This window comes from Panthera tigris, chromosome A3 (genome assembly GCF_018350195.1).
Source record: "Panthera tigris isolate Pti1 chromosome A3, P.tigris_Pti1_mat1.1, whole genome shotgun sequence".
NCBI lineage: Eukaryota > Metazoa > Chordata > Mammalia > Carnivora > Felidae > Panthera > Panthera tigris.
In genome coordinates this window covers 134854001-134861118 of record NC_056662.1, presented here as the reverse complement: position 1 = coordinate 134861118, position 7118 = coordinate 134854001, and positions in this window count along the sequence as shown.

The following is a 7118-nucleotide window of genomic DNA, read 5'->3' as shown; positions in this document are numbered from 1 at the left end:
CTGGAATTTGCATAAAGCATAAAGACTTGCTCTTACAGTAAGAAAAGCAGATTGGGAGTTGGGGATGGCTCTAACTTAAAGATCAAGGAGTTAGAGCCATAGGCACAATTGGCACACGATGCCGAAAGTTATTCCAGAACAGGAAATGGCAGAATCGGAAGGAAACTTGGAAATCGACTAGCCAAGGGGTGACAGATTCCGAGCCGATACCAACTGTAAGTTACGGGCGTTGACAGGCCCTTCTCCATGAGCTTAGTGTTGAGGAGGATTCCGAGGGCCCCGCTGAACTCCCCAGGGCAGACTCTCATTTATGATCAGAGAGCGATGCCTCACCCAGGAGAAGAGGCCATTCCTGTATCTGCAATCATCAGTCTTTGGTCCAACGCTCTCATCGTAGGAAAGAGAAGCCCAGGACCCAGGAGGGTAAATCATCTGTCCACGGTGACGTGGAGACACATCCTGATGCTTCACATCCTGATTCCGATATTGGCTCACGTAGAGATACGCACGTGGATTCAGAAATACGTCTGCGGAAGTACAGAGCGGAGTAAATAGGTTCACTGCGAGTGTCTTTAAAAATGACCTGGAAGGGGGCGCCTGGGCGGCTCGGTCGGTTAAGCATCCGACTTCGGCTCAGGCCGTGATCTCACGGTTCATGGGTTTAAGCCCCACGTCGGGCTCTGTGCTGACAGCTCAGAGCCTGGAGCGTCCTTCAGATTCTGTGTCTCCCTCTCTCTCTGCCCCTCCCCCCCTTGTGCTCTGTCTCTCTCTCTCTCTCTCTCTCTCTCTCTCAAAAATAAATATTAAAAAAATCAATAACCAGGAGGGAGGGTTAGCTAGCTGTATAGTCCATAGGAGCTTGTAGAATGATTTGTGCATCAGAAAGCTAATACCCTCAGGAGCCACAGTAAGGGATCTGGGGTGTTCTGAAGGAGGGGGGTAGCAGGTGCTCCCTCCACTGCTATCCATCCACTGTTGGATACAGTGGAGCTTCTGGGTGGCCGGTAAGTGCAGAAGAAGGTCCTGACAGCTGTGTTTGAAGAGAGAACGGAGGAGCTGCTGACATTTAGCCCAAAGAAGAAAAGCATAATGCGTGGGACTGAATAGACATTTTCAGATCTGTTTCCCCAAATTCCCCAGAAATGAGACCCATATTTCAGATACGGGTATTTGACAGTTTCCAAATGTAGACGGCTGACAGATGAAAGTTCCCCAGGGCCAAGGTACAGAGGCGAGGCGAGGGGGGACCCCAGGGTGGGCGTAGGAGCCAAATGACCCAGGGGTCCTGAGCTCACAGGGAGGGGGAAACAACAATCTCTGCGTGCCTTTCAGCTCCTCCCTTTAAAACCGGATTGCGTGGCTCTCTGAAGACTGCCTTTAAAACAGATCTCGCGGAAGCAATTAAAGAAGGTAATTAGGTTTTGCAAGTTTTTAAAAGCTAAGGACAACCAGCAAACAGCGCCGACGGAAATGAAGGCAGTGCGTGCACGTTTTTCAACCCAAAAAAGCAATTCTCCTTTAAATACCTCGCTACCTCTGATCCGGTAAAATGACACTCTCGATACCCCCATGACTCCACAGGTGACTCGGTTCCACATTCCCTGCACAGGGAGATTTTCCTACCGACTAGACGGGGGAGGTTTGAGCTGGGGGTCAACTCCTTACCTTTGCACTGGTCTCTGCATTTCCGCAAAGCACACTCTAAAATTCATGAGACTGGAGACGCTCTCTGCACAGGCTCGCGTAGGCAGTGACAGACGCCCTTAATTTGTAAGCATTAGCAGAAAGAAATGCAGTTGCAGAAAGTGTAATTGGATCATCTTTGTATTTTATGTCGGTGTGTCTAAGTGCCGTTACAGGGTGAACCGTGCACTCGGCACTGCCTGACAGCGACGTGGGTGCTGTGGTAGGCATGACAAATAACAGCAGAGTCAACTTTTACTGTTGCATTTGGAGCGTGTGTGTGTGTGTGTGCGCGTGTGTGTGCATGCGAGCGCGCACGACAGAGAGAGAGAGAGAGAGAGAGAGAGCGTGCACACCCACTTTACTAAGGCACTAGTCATTAAGCAGGAGAGCTTTAAGATCTGCTGAGAAGTATAATGGCTCTCAAAGCTTTCTGACATTAAAATGTTCTATAATCACCTTCCATTAGTAAAACCAGAAAGCACAAAAATTCACTTGCCCTCCTCCCCCCACCCCCCGGCTTCCCACAATGTCCTTGTGCCTAAAATATTCCAGATCACTGATCTCTCAAGGAAAGAAGTCAGTGCGTGTGTGCGTGTGTGTGTGTATGAATATATATATATATACATATATATATATATATGTTATATGAAAATATACGTTCCATGTATACATATATGAAAAAAGGTCCAGATTTCACAGCTGACAATGATTGGAAAACAACTAAGTTTTCTGGAAAATAAGTTATATAATTAAGAATCAAGAAAAGAAAATCAGTCCCATCTACGCACCTCACTTTACATATAAGGGAGGGACAAGTGGCCCGTTTTTCCTTGCCCAAGCCAAAATGTACTGAGAATTTGAACACACTGCTGACCACCAGATGGACAAAGAAATGTAAACAGGTGGACACATGACAGGCAGAGTGTGCGTCTACAGACATTTGGCAGGGACCAAAAAAGCCGAGGCAGGAAGCAAGAGACGTCTCCGTGGATCCAAAGGATTGTACCGTCTGGTAGAGAGCAAACTGCTTCCCTGAGCTGGAAGAACAGAGGGATGGCCGAGAGGTAGATTTCCCAGGAAAGCATATCTCTGCCTAATGCATTATGCTCCAGCTCAAAGTTCTTGAGAGTCTCCTCATTAAACAACATTGGCCCTCCCTTGCTAGTTGCAGAATATACTTTCTGGGGCGGGAGTGGGAATCAGTGAACAAATATATTTGGGAGGGTTGCAAAACACGTCCCCGTATTTTAGAGATCACGATGCCTATTAAAACCTTGAGCAAGATAAGAAACCATGTAGCAGAGCAAACATTGCACCCTGACTTCTTGGCTCGGAGACGTAAGATAATTTCCCCAAGTTCGCACAATCAGCAAGACCTAGAACCAAGTCTCAAAGCAGATTTGTCTAACTCAAAGTCCAAGAGCTTTTTTTAATTAGTCTCTGCCCCGCTAAGGAGAAGGGCCCAATTGTCCAAATCACTACCAATGGCTTTTCGTGGCAGGGCCCTGTGGAGAATACTCACTATGGGTTTTGCTAAAGACCATAGCTTTTGGAAGCTTCCAGCACGTGGTGCAGAGGAAAGGGCAGGCCCGGCATCATGTAATGGAATCTGAGATCCCCTTGCAGAGATCCTAAAAGCAGTGTACTCACAGAGGACCAAAGTCAGTTCTACTGACCTTGAAGAAGTCAGCTGCCAGGTTACCAACAGCCTATGAAGTGGGCCACCTGGCAGGGAGCTATGTGCAGCCCCTAGGGCCTCAGGCCCTGCATTCTAGAATTTCAGCCCAGTGGGGCTCTGAACTCAAGAGCCCAGGTGGCCATGCCCAGCCTCCTGACCAACAGAACCCGTTGGATATAAATACGTCTTGTCTTAACAGCCATTTGTAGTCCTTTGTTATGCAGCCATAGAAGACAAATCCTTTAGGCCTGGAGACCATGAAAAAAATCAGGAGGAGACTTTCCGGAGACCGTGTCCTAGCAGAAATCTATTCTTTACAACTCCTGTCTCTTAGGTCCCTGCATGCCTCTTAAACTAATGACTCCTGAGATTTCATTCTGTAAATATTTATTGAGCACACGCTATGGTTCAGGTACTGTCGTAGGTACTTGTTTCTTTTCTTTTTTTATCGACGTGTAACTGGCATATAATATCCCATTAGTCTCAGGTGTACATCATAGCGATTCAATATTTTTATACGTTACGAAATGATTCCCACGGTAAGTCTAGTTACCGTCTGTCACTGCAGTTATAACAATATTATTGACTGTATTCCCCATACTCTACAGTACCTCCTCATTTCTCATTTATTTTATAACTGGAAGTTTGTACCTCCTAAAACCTTCACCTGTTCCGCCGAACCCCCACCCCTCCCCGCTCTGGTAACCAACTGTTTGTTTTCTGTGTCTGAGTCTGTTTCTGTTTGTTTGTTCATTTGTTTTATTTCCTAGATTCAACATATAAATGAAACCCTTTGTCTGTCTCGGGATGACTCATTTCACTTAGTGTAATGCCCTCCACTCCATCCCTGTTGTTGCACATGGCGAGAGCTCATTCTTTTTTTTTCACGGCTGAGTAATGTTCCACTGACTACGCATACATGCCACATCTTCCTTGGCATCTAATGAACTAAAGAGACCACAGTCCGTGTTCTTGTGGATCTTACATTTGGTAGGACATGTGGGGGTCTCGGGGGCCACGTTAGGTATCTGTCCGCCACCCTGACTTGGCTTCGTGCAGCTCTAGAGGAACACTCGAGTCAAGATTCTTCCACAATCTATACCTTGGAGCAAGTGATGTAGATTTCTCTGAGATTTCTCATTTCCAAAGTGGTGATTATTTTATCTTTCTTTCAGGACCTTTGATAAGATTAAACCAGAAACATAAACGAGGTGTCTCCAGCAGGGTTATCCTTAAGGGAGTCTCTCTTCCTCTTACCTGGAGAATTTACAACTATTCGACACGCATGTAAACAGTTGATTTAGCCATCCCTTCTGTGTTAGTGAAAAGAGTCGTAACTGTCTGGGGAAGTTTTCTCTAGAAACAGACCCTGATGGTGGGATTTGTGTGGAAGCAATATATTAGGAAGCACTGCTCAGGGAACACTTTGGGGCATGGAGAAGGGGGCAAAGGGAAGAGAAGGGAACCAAAGGGAAAACATCAAGGCAAACACTGTGGAGGGAACTTTCGTTCAGTTCCACAAAGAAATGCTGGAAATGGTGCAGGTGCCATCCCAACATTGTCCTGGGTGAAGGGCAAGAGGCCTGGGAATTTGTCTGCTCTGCGCGTGTGGGTCATGGGTCACAGGTTGCCACCAGGGGAGGTAAATTTTGAGCCACTTCACCACGGGAGTCCCCGTGCCCAGGCAAACTGGCTTCCATAGCCTGGGGAGAGGGGCACACCGAGACAAGGAGGTGCTGGCCATGGAGAGTAGAGCACAGAGCTAGCCAGCGGGCATGAGCCCACAGAGGGGATGAAGGAAGGGGGAGCCCTGGTGTGCCCTGTGCAGTAGCCGAGGGAGCCCCGCTGCTCTGGACGCAGAGCTGAAAAAGCACACGGAGGGAGATGCCATTTTCTTCTAAGGAAATCTATGGGCGACCACCTACCCGGTTCGACGGTGCCAGTGAAACAGGAAGAAAACCCTGCAGGGAAAAGGAAGCCCTGACACCTTCAGAGAGCAATTCGATGTCATCAAATCTTTCTTAAATATTATCTGAGGCATCACAATGACATTTTGTGGTGGTTATTACAAGCACCCTTATTTTGCAGGCCAGGAAACTGAGGCCAAGGTAAGCTGTGAAGCTTGCCGGATGTCACAGTATATACTAGAAGCCAAGTCAGGACTTAAGACCTGCTCTCCCGGGCCCATTGATTTTTTTTTTTTTTTTACTAAATATTCTCATAAATATTGAGCAGAGGTCAGAAAAATTTTGATCCTTAGGGGCCATTCCAAACACAGGGAGTATCCTTGTCCCAAAGTGTATGGGGGAACGACAAAAAGGCCTGGGGATTCATTCTGGGCTCTCCAAGCAAAGTGGGCTCTCGTCCTGCGACACTCTCCTGACTGTGAAATTTTCATGAACTCATGGGAATGCATCTCCCTGAGGTTTGCTTACCGGTTGGAAGGAGGTGGTAATCCTGCCATACCTCCTAGGAGCCATAGGCCGCAATTTGTTGTAAATCACTACCCAGAATATTAAGAGACCTGCACCACATAGACGTAATGTGCTTAGAAAGAATGGTAAACCCAGTGGGTTTTTTTCGTGGCCAATGTAGCATCTCAACAAACTATTCTGATGATATTTAATCAACCTCCAAGATTTCTACTAAATGATGACTGTAAGCTATGTGCCCTACCAATACCATCTGAGTCATTTATTTACACGGCCATCACGCTATTATTAAGTTCTTGCAAGAGTCCTTAAGAGTTGATTATAGTCATAAGAATTCCGTAAGATCCCAGCGTTTCCCCTGAGTAAGAACAGTGTAAATCACGTAGAATATAATTCGTTATATTAGTGCAAATCCAGACAGTACGACTCCAGAGCTTATGCCCGTAACCATTAAACTAACGGCCTGGACGAAACACAAAGATTAAATAAAATAAGGAATGTGAAGTTCTTAGCAGAGTGCCTGGTATATTCATTTGCTCTATCGATGAAAGCTGTCATAAGTTTCAAAACATTCGGGATTCTAGAAGTTTGAAGAAGAAACCCCGGCATATCATGACTATTTCATTCATTCATGTGTTTATTGAGCACTGTCAAATCAAAGTCCCAGGCACTGCAGATCGTGGTGCGCGAAGCCAACATCGTCACTGTCCTCGCGAGGCATATACCGCTTTCCAGAAATCTTCTCCCATTCAAATTTTGATGTGTTACGGAAGATGAAATACTAAAAAGGTTTAGACAGCTTAAATTAGCGAGCACTGGGGAATATGATCAACTCAAAAGGGTCAGATGAATCTGGAAGCTCTGTGATCACGTGAGAAAGGATGAGAAACTTCAGAGATGTTTGATCGTTCCATGAATTCCTATATCAAAGATGAAGACTAGCTAAGGTAATGATGATTTTAATCCAGTTTTGTTAACTATAGAACCTAAGATCTTTCCGTCATGGCGGGATGACAAAACATTAAGGGAGTGTCAAGTGGAAGCCTGTCATCAGGAGAGGTAAGTAAAAGATAAAAAATAATAATAATTTTAAGGCAAAGTTTTTAACAGTAAGATGGTTAGCTCTGGAACTGCTTTACATATGACACGTAATAAACACATCAGATTGGACCTCATTCAGGCAGGGCAAAAATGACCATTTGTCAATAATGTGTTGGGGATTTAGAGGCGCCTGGGCGGCTCGGTCGGTTAACTGTCCGACGCTTGATTTCAGCTCAGGTCATGGTCTCACGGTGCGTGAGTTCGAGCCCCACCTTGGGCTC